The sequence below is a fragment of the Vicugna pacos genome, chromosome 4 (genome assembly GCF_048564905.1).
Source record: "Vicugna pacos chromosome 4, VicPac4, whole genome shotgun sequence".
NCBI lineage: Eukaryota > Metazoa > Chordata > Mammalia > Artiodactyla > Camelidae > Vicugna > Vicugna pacos.
In genome coordinates, this window is record NC_132990.1 from 10,260,152 (window position 1) to 10,284,741 (window position 24,590).

Here is a 24,590-nt window from a genome sequence, read left to right on the forward strand (position 1 = left end):
TGTAGGATGGTGCGTTTGTCCTTGTCTGAGTGAGAGGGAAAAGACATGTAATAGGGACCCACTGTGACCGGTCACTGTGCTAAGTACTTTCATACAGTAGCGCTTCTAATTGTCAAACATTTTATAAGGCAGATATAAACATTCCCTTCTACAAATAATAAAATCAGAAATGGGCCATGTCAAAATGCTTGCTCAAACTCATCTAACTGGATAGAAACAATACCGAGGTTTGGACAAAACCCACTGTTTCCAAGGGCCATGTTCTTTCCTCTGTACCACATTGACACCCATTTGAGATAAGAGAGTATTTAAAAAAATCTTGTATTAAAGCTGATCCTAAAATTTGGAGCATTTGTTAGTAGAACGATTTATTTATATGTCCTGATACACTCTATTGTTTTTAGGGGCCTATTGCTGTAAAACTGTGAAAGTATTTCCAAGAAGATACAAAGGGATGATGACTGTTATTGCCAAACTTTGTGCCATGGGAGTAAACAAATTCCTTGTAACTCTGTTAACCCTGTCTTCCCTAAAGAGAAAACAACCTGGTAAAATCATGCTTATCTTGACTCAGAGGCTACTTGAGACCCCACTAGGTGTGATTTTAAAAGCCTCTAAGAAAGTAAACCAGTTCACCTGCTGAGGACATAGTGTAAGTGCGTAGGTATTCTCTCCCCTCTGAAGAGCCGATGCTGTAAATTTCTTCTTGAAGAAACTTGACAAAATCATCAGGCTATGGTAAGACTATTCAATTTCCTATGCAAATTTTTTGAATCATCCTCCTTTATTTCCAATCGAACGTTTTGCAGACAAATCACTTTCCTATTTAGTCATGACACCATAGTGCCATTTCTGTCTGGAGTCCTGGGTGGGTTGGTGTACAGGAACTGATGAGCTGCCAGTGCTTTGTTCTAGTTTGTAATCCATCCCAGTGCCTTCCTTGTACTTGAATATTTTCATGGCAAGAGAGCCGTGCTTCAAAATGAGATATGAAACCTCCCAGCCGAAAACACTAGCTGTCTGGAAATGCTTGGGCGTCTCCACATGTAAGAGAAATCTACACCGTTCATTGAGGGTGCTGTGTACCCTTGGCAATATGGAAATCCTGGGAAAGAAGAAGATGTGCCTCATGCGAAGAGGCTGTATTCACACAGGGGCAGCGCCTGTCAGGCCTGACTAGCGTGGAAGAAACAAGTCTGTGGTATTTTGTGATTAACCTTACAATCTTTAGCCTCTTGGTGATGGAGCTGCCTTGTGACTCGCTCAGGAATGCTGCTGAGAACACGTGCGTGAAGTCACTCAGCACACATCTCACACTTCTGATCTCAAAAGGTTCATACTCTGGTTCCTGTTTTCTTCTGTAACAGCCCGTTTTCAGCCGAGGGATGACTTCAGAACACTGGGATTCTTTCTTTTCCCATGCTTCACAGTATCCTCCAGGACTGTTCATTTGTTCCTTCGTTTAGTCGTCTCCTTTTAGGGTCTGTGAACGAGAGTGGGCCCTGTGCAGACAAGCAAGTGAAACGATGGTAGCCTTATAAGATCCATTTCAGATTTCTGAACTCCAGACATGTAAGAGAATGTTCTGTGATTCTAAGCTGTAAAGTTTGTGGTAATGTGTTCTAACGGCAATAGGAAAAAAATCCACCTTCCTTTTCCTGTAAATCTTGCCTTTCTGAATATTTCAGTGCTTTCAGTGCATTAATCCAATCGGTTACTTTTGTAGGAAGTGGACACTTTTAATCAGTTTTGTCTTAAATTTGATTTGAATGTGTGGCAGTTTAATTGCCCTCTTGAATATGTGAATCATATCATTGTCATGTCTACTAAGAACTGAAGAAAAAGCCATCTAGCAATATTAATTATGTTGAGAGGATGACTTGTTTCATATTTGAATCGTCTCATCTATTGGATCATCTTGCTTGTATGATTATTAAGGGTGAGAAAGCATTTTTTTTTACTGTGGTGTATGCTAATAATGATGTGATATGGGATACCTCATATTTTAGTGATAATAATTTATTGTATGTTAAAAAATACTAATCTAGATAGGTAGTGTAACATGAAAAATCTGCTGTATGTTTCTATTTGTAGAATGACAGTGTGTCAGTTTTCATGGTGGACCAAAATAATTTGATCAGCAACCAAGGGTGATGATTTTTTTCTGGCTTTGAGATAAAAGGAAATATAAGGTATATTGAAAGAATATATCTATATGTATCAGGGCCCATTTGTTTTCCATTTCAATTGAACGTTAGTAACTTCATATAAGATGACAAGCCTTAGAGCAATTTAGCGTGAGCATTTTATTCATCTATTTATTGCAGTTCCTTGTTTTTAATTCTGAGAACTAAGTTCATCTGTTGGCATTCCTTTTAAAAGAATTTGATAAATTTTGGAAGTATTGAGGCTCAATAGTTGCAGATAGAATTATTAGAGAAGATTATACAATCTAATAACATATCTAATATGAAAGAATACACTTTTCTAAGTTTATATGTTTTTAAAGTGTAACAATTGCAAAGAATTATGATACAGCTTAGTAATATTAGTGTCATCAACTGGATCATGAGTGGCTTTTCATGCAAGAAGATAACAGTAATCTTCCTTACGTGATGAATCATACTTTCATGAGTGATTTGTTCTGCTTGGAGCATTAGGACAGAAAAATGTGTATAGGATGTAGCATCTAAAATGCATTAATTCAAAATGTCTATCACTACGCAACCATATTCACTCATCTGTTATTCCTTGTTATGAAGCTTTTCAAGATCTTAAAGTTGTATAATATTCTTAATTTTAAAACTCTAGAAATAATTCAATTAAAAAATCCATCCTTTATAGAGAAATCTGTTTTTTAGGAGGCCACATGTGAATAGTTATTAACTAACTGGAGAGAAACATGGAAAATGAAAATGCTGAAATCAACCCTTCTTTTGATTACTGAGAACTCTAATAATCATGTGATGATTATAATAATGATAACAAACCTATAAAGTCAGGAGTTCAAGAGATGAAGCCCCAAGGGGGAAAAATTCCATGAAGAAAATCACATAAAACAACTTGTCCTCCTCAATTTTGTTTCTGGAAGAAGGGGAAAAGGACCCTTCTGATTCTTTATAATCTCAAGGCAGTTGTCACCTGGGTGGGAACAAAATTCATGCAATGATGTTAGCCCGAAGAAAGCCTGAAGAAGAGGGCCTGAAAATGTAGTTTAAATTCAAATCTAATTGGTAGCATTGAAAACATCTGATAAAAACAGATGTGTATCTTATCTGGAGGAAAGCCTTGAATCTAGGCATCAAAGAATTCCACAGATAGAGTTTTCCAGAGGAAATAGAATATAATCAGACATCTCAAAATAAGTGAGGGAGTAAGTCACCATCATAAAAATCACTGGAAAGAGCAAGTAACTGATTTATCCACAGAGACTGCAATACTAGGTCGACTACATACAGGATGTAAAATTAGTAGATTTGGTGCATTTAAAGGAACAAACAAAACAAAACAAAAATAAAGGAGCAAATAGAACCGGGAGTATATGTAAGGGAAAAAACATCACTCAAAAGTAACCAAGAAGATTTTAGTGAACACAACCAATGAGGTTTTTAGAAATAAAAAAATAGAATGCTTGAATTTAGGAAGTCGTGGCAGGGGCTGAGCATCAGAGTAGACACAATGGAAGAGGGAATTAGTGAGCTAAACTGAAAAAATGTACTCAGAGTGCCACACAAAGAAGCGTAGAGAAAGCGTCATTAAAGATGAAACCGTTACGACTTCCCCTTGGACACTGAGAATAGTCAAGGGCACCCATTAATGCCACTTCTCTTCACTGAACTGGACGTCCTAACCAGTGTTGTGTGGCCAAAGAAAAAAAGAATGGGTGAGTCAATACTTTAAAGATTAAAAGATTGGAGAGAAGATTTAAAATTACTGTTGTGTGTATACAAAATTCAAGACAATACCAGATGTATTATTCAAATTAATAAGAGACTTTGACAGAATTAATAGAAGTCAAGTGTAAAACTCAATTGTATTTTTGTATACTAGCAACAAGCAGGTATCTTTTAAAAAGACATAATTACCCATTGAATAAATGGCACATAAATCCAAAAAATGAGGAAAAGTTAGCCAATCCAATAGAAAAAGGATTCATAAAATCCAGCTCGATAATAAATACATCACAAAGTTATTGACTTGGTAAACCGTCACAAAAATGCAAATCAAAGTTGTGAGAAACCATAATACCCACCAAATTAATAAAACTTAAAAGTCTGAAAACATCAAGTTTGGGTGAGAATATGAAACTTTTTGGAAAACAAAACAGTTTGGCATTATCTAGTAAAGTAGAGAATACTGTTTCCTTTCCCGCTCAAAGGAAACATATAAGAAACAGCTGAACAACTTAGAAGAAAATTATGTCCAATCACATGAATAAAACTAATTTAAAAAAAAATCAATGGCCAAGAAACAAATATATAAACAAATTTTCAACCTCACTATTAAGTAAATAAATGTAAATTAAGATATCATTTTCACCCCTAAAATTAGTAAAGATTAGTAATAAAAATAATACCCAGCTGTCCCGTCTTGATAGGAAAGAGTTGTTGCCACAGACTGCACATGAGAGTGCTAATGGGTACCTTCCTGGGATATAATCTGGCAATTCATACAAAAGCATCCCTAGCTGTTGGCCTAGTAATTTGACCTTTTAACCTAGGAAATAATAATAAACAGGCAGAGGGATTGACATGCAAGGATGATCACCGAGGTGCATTTTTGAATAGCAAATGACTATAAAACGGAGAGACTTAATAAATTTTTGCATATCTAAAGTGTGAACCATGTTGTACAGTTACTGTTATGAAGAAATTCTCACACAATACAGACTTGCTAGAGAACAAAAGTGGTATAACATGGTCCCAATGCTATTTAAATATTATGTACATGCACAAAAATGGTAAAATGCTCAAAGTACTTATGTGGTGAGATAAAAGCGATTAGCAATATATTCTTTATTATTTTCCATATTTTTACAATATTATATGTTGATTTTTCTCACATGAAAAATTTATTAAAAATGTGTAGGAAAAATCACTATTGTATATTATTCATCAGAACAGCATCCCTAATACAACATCTCTGCTTTCTCAAAGTTTTGTGTTCGCAAATATGTTTGCTTTGAACCTTGTTTCTAGGTTGTATATATAATTAATTTCCTGATTTTCTTGCATCAGGAGAACCCTTCTCGGTTCTCTTCCAAACATATTTTCATGTCAGTTTCATCTCACTTATAAATATCTATATATTGAAGAGGATCAAAGTTTTGATGAAGTGTTTTGTGATTAAAAATGCCCACAACTGGGGGGTAGGGTATAGGCTAGTGGTAGAGTGCATACTTGGCATGCATGGGGTCCTGGATTCAATCCTCAGTGCCTCTCTTAAAAAAAAAATGCCCACAACTGCCTAAAATATAAGGAGTTCCTTGTGCATCAGATGTAGCTTCATTAGCAGCCCCAAATTAGATGGACTTTTTCTGCATTTGTTGAATTTGTTCAGCAGCTTGAAAAGTACACAGCAACAAATGATATGGACATTAAATTCAGGGCACAAATCTCTTGGTCAGTATTTGGTGTGAAGGAAATGGAAGCACAAGATAAAACGCAGGTTTGAATTGTTATAGCAAATACGGCCTTTATTTCTGCCAATGAAATAAATAAAGCTCAATCCTTTCATATCTGTATTAGGTGATGAAATTCTGAAGAAATAGCTCCTCATAGATCATTGTCATTGGGGTAAAGTTGGGTTTTTACTATACATTTAAAATATAACCCAGCAAATGTATCATTCTGAATAAATTCATTTCATTACTTTGTAGTGGGCTAAATGGTGGTCCCAAAGATACTGGGTCCTAATCCCTGGAACTTGTAAATGTTACCTCATGTACCTCATTTCCAGATGTGACTGCATTAAGGATCCTGAGATGGGGAGGTTATCCTGGATTATCCAGATGGGCCCTAAATGCCATTTCATGTATCTTTGATTGGTGCTTTCCATATCTTTACAAGAGGAAGGCAAGGAGAGGTTTGCCATTCACCCAGAAGGGAAGGCAGTGTAACCATGGGGACAGAGATTAGAGTGACACAGACACAAGCCAAGGAGTGCAGGCAGCCACCAGAAGCTGGAACAGGCGAGTGTGAACAGATTGTCCCTTGGGGACTCCAGAGCGATCAGGACCCTCCTGACATCTTGATTTTGGACTTCCGGCCTACAGAACTGGGAGAGAATAAATTTTTGTCGTTTAAGCCACCCAATTTGTGTTAATTTGTTACTGCTCCACAGGAGACTAATAACATGGTTCATAATATAGGATTATCAAGCCGTAAGTTATTAGTGTTAATCATTGGCTGTTTTCAGGAAAAAGATAAGTGTAACTTGCAAAAAACACTACAAGGTTTTTTTCCTAAGATCAGTTATTTCTTAAATGTCATTTTTCATAGTCATTTGTATGGCATAGTCTTTCTCTCCTTAATATTTCTTTCTCTCCTGTATTAGCAATTGTGCTTTTCTTGGCAGCCTCTGATGATCCGTGCTTCCTAATTCCAACACCCATTTATATTCTTGTTTTAATGAGTGCAGATAAGACTGTCACCTAGAGAAGAAAACACAAAACTGTCAGACAGGCTTTCCAATATATGAGACCCTGAGGTTACGAATGCTAGCATTCAGTGTTAAGTTCACCATATTCTTCTGTTCTCTCATTATGTAATAAGTGGTCCCAATCTTCTTGAGCAAAATTGCTGAGTTCCTCCTGGATCTGAGGAAACAGAGTTTGGAAGCTGAGCTATGCGTGCTCAGATGTTGCTTAGCTTATATTTTTGTTCTTATTTTTAGTTATTGATTGTTTCGTTATGTACATCAAAGTAAAAAAAATACATGATAAAAACATTTTTAAAGAGTTACAATAAAAAGGAATAGAACACTTCTACATATGCATCTTCTTCTCTTCCAGTCTCCATAGAAATATCTTCCAGTGCATTCAGTTTTAAAATTTCCAGTTGTCTCCATTTATTAAATAACACAACTATACTATTTCTTGATTATTTTTTGATGTTTTCTATTGTGCCATAAAAGGTGAGGACTGAACTTAACCTGCACATCCTACAGTTTTTTTCTGTCCCTCATCTTCCCAAATTTTGATTGTAAATTGGTATATTTTTCCTATTAAATTGGATTTTTTGGTTACTTTCAATATACTACTTTTTGTTTCACTAATTCTGGACAGTATCTCTTGACTCCTCATTATGTCAGAAGAGAACATTAACTCATCTGTTCTTCCTTCCATATTTCCTCCAGCCTTCCTCCTCCCAGCTTCTATCAGGTAGCACTTACTCTCTATGTGTTAGTCATAAATATTCCTGAACTAGGAAGTGTCTGCTCAAGGATTGAAATGTCCAGGATTGTTGGGTGCTGGGCTGTGCACAGGTGACGGGCTGTTGGGTGGAGAAAATTCAAGCATGAGGACAGCATGATGCTGAATCCCTTCCTTTGGTTCTGCTTTTCCATCCTTCCTCTCCCATTTGTCACTCCATAACCTCTCTTCTCCCATCCACAGCCAAAACGTCTGTGGGAAAACTGAGTCTCTTCACACAAAGGCCCTGCTTCCTAATCAGTTCTCTTCTCTCCTGGGGAAATAAAAGCCATCTCCAGGCAGGTCCTTGTGTTGTCTCCTCCCCTATGTCTGAAACAGCACCTCTTTTGCATTTATATTCTAAACGCAATGTAAATTTCTTTAGTCTTTTCCATTCACTGTCCTTTGTTTTATGTTCCTTTTGGTTTCCTTGGAGACTCCCCTAGGACAGTGACTGTGGGGAGAAGCTATGAGACTGAAAGTTTTGGCACCATCCATCGGAAAATGTAAGAAGCAGGGAAAAAAGAGCTGCCATATCACCTGTACAAGGACCATGTACAAACTGCCAACGATGACAAACGTCTGAAACTTTCAGTAGACAGTGACTTCTTTGGTGCTATGCTGCAAAAAAATTCAACTGTATCTAGGTTTATGGGGAAAAAGTAGTGCGATTTGTGATTTTTGTCATGGCTTTGTGGCTGTTTTGTCCATTTGAAAGGATTCACTGAGACAAAACCTTAATTGCTTCCTCCCTCTTTGACAGCTTGATCCATGTAGAGTTTTTAGCAACAGATACACTGGCCACATTGTTGATTCGATTCTTGCCTTACGGATGAATAGGAAGCAGCCTTTGTGGCCCATATTTCTGTTCAGTTTTACTTCTCAGGGATGGGAAGTTTCTGAATTTTTCCTTTTCTCTTCTCATTCTGCTTCTGAAACAGCCTATTATTTTCTAAGCCTCTCTCTCTTTTAAAGATCTTTGTCAAATGCATTCAGTAGTAACCACCATATCCTACTATTATTTTGTGTTTCAGCCCTTTTTCTCTGGAAATACGGATTCATGAGATGCATTATCTTCATTCTAAGTGATGGCAGGTGAAACTTTTATCATACACAGTATGTTCTCTGACCAAAATGGAGTAAAACTGGTAATCAGTAACAGAAGGATAACAGAAAGGGATGTCTATAAGCACTTGGAAATGAAATTTCACACATTAAACAATCCATGAATCAAAGAGAGTCTTAAAGGAATTTAAGATACACAGAAATAAGTGAAAATAAAATATAACTTATCAAATCTGTGGGATGCAGCTGAAGCTATGCTGAGAGGGAAATTTATAGCACTAAACATTTGCATTAGAAAAGAAGAAAAGTCTTTAAATCAGTAATTGAAGTTTCTACCTTCAGGAGCTAGTAAAAGAAGAACAGAATGAACCTAAAGCAAGCAGTAGGATAAAAAAAGAGTAAAAATAAGCAAAGAGTAAAAATTAGAATTGAAAATAAGAAGACCAAGGTGGGAGGTTGTCACTCAGGCAATAGAGCACATGCTTAGCATGCATGAGGTCCTGGGTTCAATCCCCAGTACCTCCTCCAAAAATAAACAAACTTAATTACCTCCCCCTACTAAACAAACAAACAAACAAAACAATAGGAAGATCATAGAGAAAATAGCTGAAGCTAAAAATGCCTTCTTAAAACAACAACAGCAACAACAAAAACCTGATAAATTTGATGCACCTCAAGCAAGAGTGACAGAGATAAAGAGAGATGCAAAAGTCTTCACAATCAGGAGTGGACCACAGACAACAGTACACATTTTGCTGCCATTAAAGGGATAATGAAGGAAAACTATAGACAAATTTATATGCGTAAATTCAACAACTTAAATAAATAGTACAATTCCTCAAAATTTATAAACTGCAAAAATTCAATCAAGATGAAATCAGTAACTGGAGTATTTTAGAGCCATCAATGACACTGAGTTTGAAATTTAAAAACTCCTAAAAAAAAAAAAAAGAAATCTCCACGCCCACACAAATTCAGTGGAGAATCTTAACTAAACATTTAAAGAATTAAAAATAGAAAATAGAAGAGGAAGAAACATTTCCCCACTCATTTTAAGAGGCCAGTAACATCCTCACTTGATTCAGTACGATTAGCTGCATTGATGTTTACTTGGGTCTGCGGCAACTGACTGTGAATGAATCCAGTGCCTTACAAGGGTTTGGGGCCTTGGCTTTAAAAACAGGCTGCCGGGATTCAGATTTCAGCCCAGCTGTGTTGTAGCCGTTTCCTTGATCAGCTGTGTAGCTGGTCTGAGCTTCATTTAGCTTGTCTGTTCAGTGTTGATAACAACAGTAGCTCCTTAGAAAAACTTTGTCAAGATTCAGTGGGTTGAACATGTAAACCCTTACAGCCTCGCCCATAGCAAGTTGTCAAGTAATATTGTCTGTTACTTTTCCCAAATTATTCTCTTCATTGTTCTCGGTTGAGAGTCATCATGGTGGAGTTTCTCTCCAGTATCACAGTCTCTTGCTAATTACTATGAACCCCTGTGTTTTTCACATTTCTTTTTTGGTGTGTTGGAGTTTTCACTTACAGTTTGACAATTTATACTTTTAAAAATCTTTATGCTGTGATTGTGTAAATGCTCTAAGAAGAACACAACCTACCTCCTTGAGCTGGAATGATGTTTCTAAGATTAGTGGGTACTAGTGATTTTGCTGGCTGGGATGATCACATGAAAGCTCCTCCTAGCAGCATGTTGGGGGAAATACATCAAAGCGTTTCATATTTTTAGATTACGAATGGTATAACTTTTAATTGAAAATTTAAAGGAGACCTCTTTCTCATGTTTGAATCAATGTAATTCTATTTCATCTGATATTAGTACACTCTCCCTTGCTTCCTTTTTCTTTGCATTCACATTACAAATATTTGCCCTACTTACTTTTTTACCTCTATAAAATATTTTATATTAACTGAGTGTTTCAGTCTTGTCTGTAACCCCAGCTGGACCCTTGGGGCTAGCCAGTGATCATTCTAGTTTTCTGTGATTGAAATCTCCTTGATTCTTCAGTCTAAACTTCCAACCCCCATCCCTTCTGTCTCCCCTCAAAAAGACCTCACCTCCATCAGCCTAACATACTTGAAGTAACCAAGAGGCTCCTCAAGATTTTGCACCAAAACTACCCAATAACTGCTCCACAGCGGTTTCTCCTGTTTCTTTCCTGCTACGATAGAGGAAGTGCGTCTCTTCCCATTTAAGCTTACTCGCTTTAACTCTACGTTTGACTCCTCTGAGCTGCCCCAGGCCTTTAACCCACTACCAAGTCCTCTGGATTCTACTTTCCAGTTCTGTCAAATTCTCCTTGTATCTGTTGCCACACTTGTCCCACTAGTATCACATGACAGTAAACACGGTTACCTGCTTGGTCTGCCTTTCCAATCTTCTGATCCTTCTCAAAGCAGCCAGGGTGATTTTTCATAAATGGAATTCTCATGCTCTCACCCTCTTGCTTCATATATTCCAGGGGCTTCCCGGTGCTCTCAGGATAAAGTCTGAATAGCTTAGAATAGCTTACAAAACTTACCTTTGCTTATTTTTTTTATTTTCTGTCTTGCCAACCGTTCATTGAATCTATGCTTCAAGTATAATGACCTGATGGAAGAAAATTATTTATCTGGGCATCAAAATACTCCAAGTTGTATGAGAAGTGAGTGAATGGATTGATGGATGATCGTGGCAGTATGGGTTGTGGAATGTTGTTTATGCATAGAGTTTACAAAATAATTTACCTGTAGAGATGGTCTTGTTTATATTTTATAATTAAGTCATGATTTAACTCAAAAAGATTCATTGGGTCAGAGAAAAAAATATATTTCCAGCAACATGTTTAAAATGTCTTTGTTGAACACAGTTAGTGAGCCAAATGCCATCAACTTCAGGACTTTCACTGATAAGCTAAATATTGAAATGACTCATTTCACACGTGCCTTTGAAGTTATTTGGAAACATTGCATAAGCAGCTTTTCTTTCTCTCCCTTTAGCTGGTGAAAAGCTGTAAACCTCCGCTTTCTATTTATCACAATTAGTTTATCTTGGAAATATGGGTACGTCTCATTTCCAATGCAGTTTACATAAATCTCTGCGTCAGACATGCCTCTTTTAATGAAATACCATTCAGTTTTCTGTCTGGGAAGAAATTTTCATCAGAGAAGATATTATGTCAAAAGGGCACTTTCATCCAGAAAGCATGTAATATTAGATTGATAAAACATATATCCCCTCCTTTCTTACATTCTTTGTCTCATGCTGTGCTCAGATGTTGGTTTTCTGGACACATATTCTCATGATTCTGCACTGGAAAAATGACTAAGTTGAATTCTTGAAGGGCATTAACCCTTGAATCCTCTCTTTTAAATTAGTCAATAGCAAGATGAAATTGTGTTGTTTTGGCCCAAAACCCCTGAAAGAAAATCAATAAAATTTCTTTTGCATTGGCTCCGTGTAGGCGGTATGATTATGATGAACGTAATTCCTAAGGAACAGACAATACAAGTTAAGACCTCACGTGGCAACTCGTGATAGTAACAGATTATACCTGAAAGCCCCCATATTGTCTTAAGAATGCTTTCAGATAATCATGAGCCAAAGCAACATTCAGAAATCCTCTTTAGAAGTAAGTAGGTGGTTCGTCAACATTGTGTTACCCAGGCGTTTCAGGGTACATCTCTTTCTAGTTCCCAAAAGAAGCCTTTGACCATTACTCATGGAGACCGTACTGAAATGTATTCCTCGTGCCCTGGGGCCTCACTGACCTGTCTGCTGTGGCTGGGGGCCGGCGGTGATTGCACCCCACAGCACGCCAAGGCACTTTGTGTGTGTTATGGACCGAATCGTGTCCCTTCCAACATTCAAATGTTGACGTACCAACCCCCGCTGTGACTGTATTTGGAGATGAGATTTTTAAGGAGATACTTAAGCTTAATTAAGTCATGGATGTAGGTCCCTGCTCTGATGGGACCAGTGTCCTTAAAGAAGAGGATGAGCCACCAGAGACCCGCGTGCACACACAGATCAAGGCCACGTGAGGACACAGGGAGGAGGCCTTGTCTGCAGGCTGAAAGAGCTCCTGCTGGAAACCAGCACTGCTGGCACCTTGACCTTGGACTTCTAGCCTCCAGAACTGTGAGAAAACGAATTTCTGTTGTTGAAGCCACTTGCCTATGGTTTCCTGTTAAAGCAGCCTGAGATGACTAATACACTGTGTGTGTGTGTGTGTGTGTGTCTGTGAGAGAGAGAGAGAGAGAACAAGAAAGAGGGCCTGGGACACTGAGTGGGCAGCTCTGTTGAACTGTGATTTGATTGACAGAAAAATGCCAACAGATATGTTAAAGAGTGTAAAGTTTCTATGAAAACACAGGATATGGAAAAGGACAGAAGGTTGCATAAAGAAGGAGGTATAGTGTATTCCAGGATTCTCGGGGCCGCTGCTTGTTCTCTGCCCCACAGCAGCTGCTGCCCCAGGGTCTGTGTGGAGCGGGGGTTCTACCAGGTGAGAGGGACTTGCTCTTGCCGTTCTGAGAGGTTACCCTCACTACTGTCTGTTTCAGAGATGCTGAGTAGATGCCTATCCGTGTATTGGGTGCATTTAGCTGGTCCCAAATGGCCCAGTATATTCCTGAAAGCTATTATGAATGTGGGTGAAGCAAAGATCAAGTTAACAAATCATTAAATTCATAGAGGGTAATGACACAATGGAGTAATCACAGTTCAGGCGTACAAAATTGGAATCAGGTGACCATTGAGACACTGGTCTCAGACACTGGTCCCTATACCACACTGGTCCCTATACCACTGAGAACTTGACCTTTCTTTGAACTGTCCCAGACCCAAAGACACCACCAGCTGTATTCAGAACAACATCTGCCGGCTGCCACCTTGTGGTCTCAAGGTCTCCTCTGGCAATTATGCAACCATTTCCGACCCAGCCAATCCTTGCTTAACAAACACCCTTGCTTCTTGCCGGCTCTAATTATAATTTTTGATAAACAAATTACATAACAAACTCTGGCCTTGCAGCTTTTGCCTTTATAGTCTTCCTCTGGTTTGCAGTCTGGTGGAACATGATTTAAGTGCTTCTTGAATTTGTCTCCTGGGCTGCAGTTCTAACAGACTCCCAGTAAACGCCTCTCTATGTCATGCAGGTCTCTTTTTCTGAGATTTTGGTCAACAAGGGTAAAGCACAAATATGTAAGTTAAAATTTTAGTTTTGTGAACTTGAAAGCCTAAATAACACAAATAATATAAAATAGCACATTGACTTTAGAAGTAGAAAATCTCAGATTTATAATTTAGGAGAAAAATGAAAATATTCTGTAAAATCTACTCCCTGGCTCCAAAATACCTGCAACATGTAGACTTATTTGTGATTTCCTTTAAATTTTGGGAGAAAAAAGTTCCCTTTTCTATTAGCTTTTCCAGAAGATGTGATTCTGAGAATGCCAGAAGAGTCTAATACGAAGAACTCTAACAAAGTGGAATACCTCAATAGGTTAACTCAGAAAATTTGTAATAGCATCGTAACAGACATTTATTGAGTGTTATGTTGCCTACAGTACTTTGCTAAAAGAGACAGTAAAAAATAAATGTAATGAACATGCAGGCCTCCCAGATGAAAGGCAGGGACATACACACATAAAAAATAATATTATAAACAATAAATGATTATATACCAACATACTTCACATAGAGCACACATACACTAGGAACTCAGAAACAGAAGAAGCTGAAGGAGATGGAGAGACGATTTGTGCTGGACCACTTGATATTTCTCCCAAAGAGTCAAAAAGGTCCATATTGCTTACCCTGATAATCCACATTTGGAAAAAGATGCAGCCCTTTGTGCCTGTAACACATTGCTACAGATTCCTATCCGAAGCCTTATAGCGTAATATAGACAATGCGGGAAAAAAAAAAGAAAAAAAGAGCAGAATGTTTCAAGAGCATGTTCCAGTGACCCCTGACAATACTGTGAGTTAAGCAATAAGGTATCTCTGCTAAGTCTCGCCTTGTTATCTGTTACTTTGCTGGTACTGGGCAGGCCTCTCAGACATCCAGTTCTCCACTTGTTGTTGACACATTAGTCTCAGCTTAGTCATTATGGAATGCTCCCTGAGGTTTACTTCTGCTTGGGAAATGCAAGATTTTGTCCCTTACCAAAGCTGCATTAGCATCGGAAATTGGATAGGAGATACATTTTTGGAAATATTTAGAGGAGCTATAAGGGTAGATGTTTGTAACCTTGTGCCTCTGGCACAGGGCACCTCCCTCCTACCTGGGAGCAAAGACGCAGAGATCAGCAGCAGTAACAGCCTAGACATAAGGCCAGAAGGACTAGACTCAAATTCTCCCCCCATTGTTAGTTAGCTGTGTGACCATGGGCATTCTTACCATCTCTACGTCTTAGTTTTTCCATCAGAAAAATGTGGCAATAGTAACTGCGATATAGTTTACATTTCAGTCCTGTGAGGATTCAATGAGGTCATCCATGTAAAAGGCTTAGAACTCCTGGCATACAGCAAGCCCTTACAGGGATTAAGCAGTAGTCCTGTGACAGCACTGGTAATGCTGACAAAGCGTGGCTGTGCACTCCCAGGGCCAGCATCACTGGGACCCCCCACCCCCTCCACCCCTCACACGTACTCCATTGAGTGACATCCTACCAGTGGTTCTGATGCGTTGTGGTCAAACTGTGACGTAGGCTTCTGTACTTTCTATGCACATGACAGCGTTCTAATTGCTCTATCATCATTGACCCTCCTTAACATGCTCCCTGAGAAACATGTCGTTGTGCCTCTGGAGATGCTTTGGTTGCCTGAGAATTTAATCAATGGACTGGTTCTACCTTTAGTAACAGCTTCATTGCGTCACATGCCACCCGGAAATGCTTGGCTGTCCTCATCCTGCCTCCCAGACCTGCAGCCCGGGGCACCGGAGAAGCCCTGCTTCTCCTTACAGAACATGTTTCTTGACACGCTGCTATCTGGCCTCTGAATAAAGAACCCCCAAGCCTGCCTCTTCTGATTTGATGTTACCATGTGGCAGGGAATATGGAACACAAAGGTAGCATAAAATGTCTGATTTGAGGGCAGCCAGCTGTTCATTGCTACATTATCTGCTTCCAAAAAAGAGCCTACAGAGCTGCCGTCCCCATCCCCCCACCCCTTTCCCACACATAAAATTCGATGAGATATTAACATGTAAATTGTAGCACGCTTTAGTTTTATTCTGTTCTGTTCCCGAGGCTTTGAAATGCATTAGACTGCTTCACACTGTCTTCTGGGGGAGCTGCATTAGACCTCCCGCTTTCCTGTGGGCCTTTCTCAACCCAGGAACCTGCTGTCGCTCCCCAGGTCCACCGAGGGGGATTTCAGTGATTGCTGGAGCCTGAGGCTCTTGTTTGTCCACGTTTCCCCGCAAATCCAATCTTCCAGGTACTTTAACTTGACAACTTGAGCCAAATGAAAGGTAAAATCTTCACTCCCCTCCATCTGTGAATACCCTGGGCGTCTGAGCCCTTGCTTGCCTGTTCCCTTCCTGTCCATATATCTGTAATACGAGCACAAGATGGTCTTTTAATTAGCAAGTTGGAGGGGACAGAGCTACACCTGTCATGGGGACCATTGAGTCCTGTTTTCCATTAATAAGTGGAGAATAGTGTTTTCTAACAAGGAAGCCCCACCGCCCCTGCCTCCCGCCACCCTGACTGCGCTCTGCCCCACGTGCCCCGCTTTCTCGAACTGTTCTTTTAAGACCCGACTCAAACGGTGCCCCTTTTCTGTGGCTTTTCCTCACATCTTTCCTCTTCTCCATCACCCTCTGAACTCCTACAGAACGAGCAGCTCCCGTCTGTCTTCCCCCAGGATTGTGTCTATGCCTCTACTGTAGATTATGGCTTTGTATCTCTGTCCTGTCTGCCAGTCTGTGATGGCAGTTACTTTATTCACATTTGTGCTGTTTGGTACCATCCAGCTGACATGGAAGAGGTTACCATTTAATTAATTGATTGCTGATCTAAAGAGATCTATAATAATAGATTTCGTATGCAAAAAGAAGTAGAGTTTAAAACTACTTAAAACATCCCTCTGGTCTATGCTACCTGAATAAAAATCTTACTTGCATAAATCACCAAAGCACTGATTTAGTGACATTAATATAGTGACAGCTGTCTTTTGTTGAGTGTTACTTGTGCCAGGCACTATCATAGGTACTGACCACAGCCCTATTTAAACACTGTATTATTATGTCTATATTAAAATTGAGGAAACTGAGGCTCAAAAAAAGTTAACACCTGTGAGAGCATGAGGTTTTATTGTATTAGGGTTCTCTAGAGAAACAGAACCAATAGGGTCTGTCTGTCTGTCTATCATTTACCTATTGAGAGAGACAGATTGATTTAAGGAGTGGGCCCATCTGTTTGTGAGGGCTGTCAATCTGAAATGAAGTCTGTAGGCAAGCTGACAGGCTGGAAATTCAGGTAAGAGTTGACATTGAAGTCGTGAATCTGAATCCCACAAGCCAGCAGGCTGGAAATTGAGGCAGGGTTTCTATACTGCATCTTGAGGAGAATTCCTTCTTCTTTGGGAAACATCTATCTTTGCGCTTGATGCCTTCAACTGATTGGATGAGGCCCATCCACATTAGAGAGTAATTTGCTTTACTCAGAGTCTGCTGATTTAAATGGTAATCGCATCTGAAAAATACCTCCAGACGTGTTTGACCAAACGAAGTCCACAACCTCCATTCCCTATCTAAAGTGTCACAGCCTCCCAGATGCTTGTCTAGTCCTCCATGGACTCTGTTCTGCTCTTTTTCCCTCTGCTGGGCCATGTGCCCTGAGAGCGTGGCTTGTACTCATTGTGAAATCTCCCACTTTTAATTTTAACCTGCAGGACAGACTCTCTTTTTACTTTTGTTCTCCTCTCAGTTATTCTATTTACTTGACTCCTCCAAAGCTCGCCGTGCCTCACTCCCAGCACTTTTGCCAGATGCCCCCAATTCATACCGTGGGTGACCATGTAGACGGAGTGCTCAGGGTCCCGAGAACTGAAATGCAAGCTAGAGTAAAACTCCCTCGTGTCATTCGCAATAGTGTCGTGTTCATATTGCCAGAGAGCATGGTGTTAAGTTGAGGATGCTGATCATGCTGTTGAGTGTAGTAGAGGTAAGCCATTTTGTGGTAGTGAATGAGTCTGAAGTCTTCCTGAAACTTGTAGAACAGATGTTAAAAAAACAAGGTCATATATTTGTAAGCCCTTTGAAAGGGATAAAAAGGCTTTTAAAATGTTGGTCATTCAAACTCCTAATTTGGCTGTTTTTTAAATTCTTTTCCTCTCTCCTACAAGATACATTATCTGTCCCCAACTAAAGAGGAGTTATTTGAGGGCAGAAACTGTCCTCTGTCCTGCATACTGTACCAGATGTCAGGGACATATACTTGTGACGATTAAGAGCTCAGATGTCAAGGGTCAACCCACCTGGACCTGAAGCCCAGCCCAGTCTCTGGATGACCGTGGACAAGCCGGTTATCTTCTCTTTGCTTTGATGTCCTCATTTTAAAAAGAGGCATAAAATAATACCTATCTCATGGGCTGTTGTGCAGATTAAATGAATTACTCTAAGGAAAACTCTTGGAAGAGCACCTGGCATGCTCGGAGTAAGATTATTATTCTGGTCATCCCGTGCACAAGGACCCGTTCTGCCAACATTAGCTCCTTCGTCTACATTTTATGTGGTCTCTTCCCTAGTGACATAGTTTAAACTGTTTTGACCTGTGTTCCAAAGCATCCAAACTTCGACCTCGTCAGCACCAGCCCCTGGTAGCAAGAAAACGTGGGAAACATGGGTCTTTAAAAACTACTCAACAATAGAGATTGTATATGGAAGTAAGTAATTCTCAGAATTATGGAGAAGATTAGATTAAGAAAATATGGATTGAGTAGTGCAGGAATGGTTTCTTCCTGTGCCGTCTAATGACAGAGCAAATTAACTTGAGTTCTCTAGGCTTGTTTTTGCATCTGAGATGATGGGTACTGAAGTTCAAATGCATATACAACAGCTGAAACTGCTTAGGTAAAATACTTCTTGGAACACTGCTGAACGCATTATGCTTCATGTTACTGAAATGACAAGCACTCTTTCTGTGGGGTTTTTTGGGGGGAAGTGGTTTGTATGCATTTTAAGAACATCTTTATTGAGGAACAGCTCACATATCATAAAATTCACTGTAACTTTAGAGAGTATATTTCAGTGAATTTTAGTATTTTAACAGACTTGTGCATACATCACAGCTAATTCCAGGACACTTCCATCGCCCCGAAAACAAACTCCATAGTGACGAGCAGTCCCTCCCTTTCCTCCTCCTCCCCCACCTCCCTCCCCAGTCCTAGGCCACCCCTGATCTTTCTGTGTCTGTGAACTTGTCTGTTCTAGACATTTTATATAAATGGAATAATACAGTATGTGGTCTTTTTAGCTGCTTTCTTTAACTTAGCATAATGTTTTCAGTCTCCATCCATTTGTATCATGTGTTAGTACTTCATTCCTTGTTATTGCTGGATAACAGTTCTTTGCTTGGATACACCACATTTTCTTGATCTAGTCATCAGTTGAAGGAAATTATAGTTGTTTCCACTGTTGGACTGTTATAAGTAATGCTGCTATGAACACTTGTGGACTATTTCTTGGTATGTGGACATAAGGTTTTTTTTCTATTTTTATACATAGTGGTTAACATTTGCAAACACCCAAATTTATCCCTCCCCTCCATCTTTCCTCCAGTAACCATGAGACTGTGTACTACATGTAGACATGTGTTTTTATTTTTCTTGGATATAGGCCTAGAAATGGAATTTATATGCATTTTAAAACCAGTACTAAGGTGACTATTGAATTATTTCAAAGAGTTTTCTGTTGCATAGAAAAATCAGTACAGAAAGAGAATGTCTTACTATTAGACAGGTTACAGGATGTCTTCAAATAGTTTTCTGAGTTGCTCTGATGACTGTGCTCTGAAGAAGCAAGTGCAGGTAGTTCCCATTTTGCAGATGAGGAAATAGGTAGCATTGAGAAACTGGGCTTAAATCACATGTTAGTCAATGGGAGAGAAGGAAAAATAACCATAATTCTTGCATTCTTTCCAGAATTCCAGCTGCTACTTTACTAGGCTTTTATTGTAGCTTTAGCTGTAGAAATTTTTGTATGATGGTAATAAGATAACTTTGTAAGGTTTCAATTTCCGTTTTTATGGATGTATGTTGAATTTAATTTCTGTACTCTGACACTTAGGCTGCTGAGTGATTCTAGATAAAAATTACAAAATAATATGCCATTGTACCACATTCAGGTTTTCAACCTCATTTGGGCCCTTAAAACCATTCTGCAAACAAGTTTTTGTGTTCTTGGTCAGTCTCTACTTGAGGACGTTACAGGCTGTCAGGGACCATGGGGCATCACATCTGATGTCTCCAGCTGGGTCCCAAGCCTTTTAGTGCAAGGATTGCTTCATAGATTTTTCACCCTTGGTGTCTACTGAAGTGATTTGCACACTGAGAGTTCTCAGTAGGCAATTTTTGATGATGATTATTCCAAATTCCTTCTTTCTTACTCAGTTCAAAGGGACCATGGTCTAACCCTTTGCAAGAAGACTTTTATTTGCAATTTGTCAGGCATTTAATATAGATGATATTTTGATTACATATGTCAGTATGTTAAAAGGATTACCAAAATATTTATATGTTTTATTAATGTACAGACATTAAGGCTGAATACTTTATGGCACTTAATATTGGTAATAATCAATAAAGAGGACCTTAGTGCATTGATTATATAATTTTATCCCCTTTTTCCCTTTTAGCTGCACTCACACGCAGCCTAGCACTGGATCTGATCCTGGTGTTTTCCCCACCGAAACCAAAAATGATCTGATTCATGGCCCAATTGAATTGAATACTCTCCTTGTTGGTTTTTGGTTTGCTCGGTAAAGAGACAGCTACCTACCTTGAACCTTGAACTTGACTTTGAAAATGGTGAGCATTTGAGTACATGTCCAACACAAGGTAAATGTACCAGGGCTTCTTGCAGAGCTGAAAGTGAGAAGGGCAGGTATAATCGTTGACCTGACGTCCGTCTCTCAGAATTCCAGTCATTCATACCCTTTTATCTGCAGGTTTGTATTTGTTCTGGACAATTAGTTGCGTATGAGATGAGACAAACATGAGACTTGGTAGGATGGAAGCAGAGAGGGGGTGAAGCACCCAGTCTAGATGACCTCCTATTTTATTTCCTATTATCTTGTTTGACTCATGGCCAGAGACTTTTATCCCCGAGATAGCAGATCGTAACCAACAGGAGTAGGCATTCCCATTACCAGTCTCAATCCACCTCGATGCAGCGTTAGCCATATATTCATACACAGCAGCTCGTAGGAGATTAATTTTACATGCCAAGATCTATGCACATGGAAACATTAAAGTCAAAGGCTCGAGGATGGCCTCAACAGAAATGATAAGTACGTAAGATGTAGTAAACGTGCTGCTTTGAGCCGACTCATGCACTTTGGTGAGTTGTCATTGGCAGTTATCTTGACAACTCAAGTCACTTAAAGACAAAACTTACACCGTAGAACCACAAGCTCCTTTCAGAGTCGTTCAGTCTAGGTATCGTGTGCGTGTAGTAATAAGTCAGTTAATTGGTTCCATTTTACTTTCTAATAAGCCTTCAGATTTGACTCATAAACACAAGGTGCTGATTCCATATTCCTACAAGCTAGAATGAAGCTGTTTTCTAATGGCAGCCCATAGTTTAGTGGTTGGATATTATACTGCCCAGGTGTCTCCATTCTCTATGGCAATAAGAACTGGAAAATTCAAGGCACCCAAGCTTCTACCCTAACAGACAGAAGAAAGGTGTTTTAATGGCTGATTTATAAAAGTGAATTATAATTTTGCCAGAGAGAAACAGAAAGACAAGTAACAATGTCTGACTATATTGTAAGAATATTTTAATAGTAATCAGCTTAATTCACTCCACAAGGCAGACACAATCCATTTTACTTTCCAGTCGCCTTCTTGAAATTCATTATTTCCTGGGGAGCACTGCTTTACTATGATCAACTCTTTTATTATCAGAAATATCTCTAACTCTGTGTTTGTGACCTCATCTCATAAAAACCCTGACATGCCCACAACTCTTTTGGCTGTCACAAAAGAGTCCAACCTGCCAGGCTACAATCAGAGTTTACTCTTTTTTTATTGAAATATAGTCAGTTACAGTGTGTCAATTTCTGGTGTACAGCACAATGTCCCAGTGATGCATGTATATGCAATATTCATTTTCATATTCTTTTTCATTAAAGGTTATTACAAGATATTGAATATAATTCCCTGTGCTATGCGGAAAAATTTGGTTTTTTAATCTATTTTTGTATATAGTGGTTAACATTTGCAAATCTCAAACTCCAAAATTTATCCCAGAATTTACTCTTTATAGAACCAGTTTTCTGCTAGTATGACACTGCACATTTCATCTGTCACTTTGAGTAACATGGTCTTTGGGGTCTTTTTTTCCCCCAAATACTGACAGAAAAGACACTAAGATATAGCTAAGTGCTCATGACGTGGCAGACTGATTATGTGGCTGGAGAAGCTTCTGTTTGTGGTCGAGGTCACGGGGGTGTGCTAGCCAATTACTGGGCAGAGATAAGGTTTCTTTTCACAGAGGGAAGGAGCTATAACATAAAGACTGTAGCTTCTGCTTTCTTAGCTCTGAAAATGTAAAAGAAACCAAATTAATTAACCCAGATGGGCTGAGACTTCTGATAATAGCTGGACATCAACAAGCAAGAAAATAAAAAGAAACAAGGTGGAGCAAAGGCATGAGGTGGGAGGAGGAGAAAGCTTGTGTTCTCTGAAACAGGAGAAGGAAAGGTAGGACAGGTGCTGGTTCCCAAGGCCACCTGGGCTTAGCCTTTAAGGCCCGAAGGCTGCTGCTGGTGAAGTGAGTATACAGGACACTAGACTTGGAGGGGGTTTCAGGAGTCAGAAGTGAACATGGTGGAAGGTGAGAACTGCCTGTGACCTGCAGAGCTTGGAGCTAAGAGGAATAGAAAAGGCAGCAGCCAGGGATCAAAGTCACAATCAAGAGTCAGCCCCTAAATTCAGAGTAAGCATTTCTCTAAAGAGGCTGAACTCAGAGCAAGAAAAACTGAAAGCACCAAGGCTAAGCAAATAGGTCAAAATAGAAGTTTAAGAGGTAGAGCCTGGAGGGAGTTCCTGGAGAGATGAAATGTAACTTCATGTGTGTCCTGTTAGGGCTGGGAGTGAGAGGCCAAGAAGAACACAGCACACTCAGATGTATAAAGAGAAAAATGATCAACGGCCTCCAAAGAGATCCTGCCTCTAAAAAGATACCAGGGAGTGTGAGCACTTGCACGTGCATGGAATGTCTAGGAAGAGAGCTGGAAACTAGTAGGATCTGTCGTCTTGGGAGGGGACAGTGTGGCAGCTGCTCTGGGCAAGAGGGAGTCTTCCACTGCATTCTGTTTTGTGTTTTTTAAAATTCTGGACTATATAAATATCACAAAGGGAACTAAAACCACTTCAAATTTTAAGAGGATATTAAGTAAAATTAAAGGAATATATAAAAGAAATCTTGCTCCAGGGAGAGAGGGAAGGATAGGGAAGAAAAGAGAAGTCAAATATTAAAGGGAAATTAGAAAAAAAGTTTTCTTCATAGTTTGTTTTAGTTGATAAAATCATGAAAGCTAAGGCTAACAACTATGGGTCATCTTTGCTGTTTCTATCATAAATTAAGAGAAGGTGTAGAAATGTATCAATGTCACTGTTCGCCTTTCGATGAGTATTTTATTTTGAGCATGACTGTGACTGAAAAATTGGGCTCATATTCAAGTGAGAATTGTATATAAATAATCCTCTGGTTACTTTGTAGCATACTTGATTATTCATAATAAATCACTATCACATTATCATAAAACATTTCTCATTTCATACAGATGCATTTTTACTAAAAGCTGAAATCACTTCAAATCCTGAAAGCCACTATGGGCTAGAAATACATGATAGCATGTATGACACTTGAAATAATGTAGGCATAGTCATCTGTATAAGACAAAGAGTGAATATAGACTGAGGACTGTTAAGTAGAGAAGGTTTAGACATGGCAAAGCTTGGCGACATCATGGGAAATCCACCTCCCTCCACTTACTATGAAAAGGTTCCTTGGAAAAGGGAAATTGCTATTGACCAAGAAAAAAGAGAGGGAAGGGAATGCCAGGCATGTAACAGCTGAGAACATTCAGAGATGAACGTGGGAGGACTGGGTAAAGGGAACATAAATGTTCTAGGGGAAATGTATTGCCCAGAGGATGAAAAGTAGGTAGAGAGTCAGCCTAGCAAAGCCATGGGAGAAGAGGCTGGAGGAGGGGGCAGGATAGAATACACGTCATGTTCATAATGTTAAGCTGCACAGCCCCATAGCAAATGGCAAGACTAAAAGAGCATGTTGGTAGGAAGCTTGAGAATGGGATGAGAACCATGGGAAGTGGGTGTTTCAATAATAACATTGATCAGTAGTGTCAAGATGGTGTAAGATACAAGAAAAATAAGGACATAGAAGAGTCCTTTCATTCAGCAGCTGTGTGGTGACTAGGGACCTTAAGGAGGGCAGAGTCAGGGCAGGGTGGAACAGGAGCAGACTTCTGTAACTTGCAAGCAGAGTGAAGGTTGAAAAAGTGGAGACATTGAATGCAGACAAATCTTAGAAGTGCAACTGTGAAGGAACTGAGTAGTATGAATGGCTAAAAGCATCAAGAGGGGGACTTGTTTTGTGGATGAGGGGGCACTGAATGCTACATAGAAATGAAGAACAGTATGGAGAGGTTGATGCTGTAACGAGTTAGCGATACAGTGAGGTGACTGAGCATGAAGGCTATAGCACAAGAGCATTGGGAAGAAGAAAGACATCTTCCACAGAGAAGGGAGGAAAGAAGAAGTTCTTAACTCACGTCCCATGGCCTCTACCACAGCATAAGCACCTTAAGTCCTGTTGAGGACTTATGAAGGAAATACTGTTGTTTTCATGCATGTCTAATCAAGG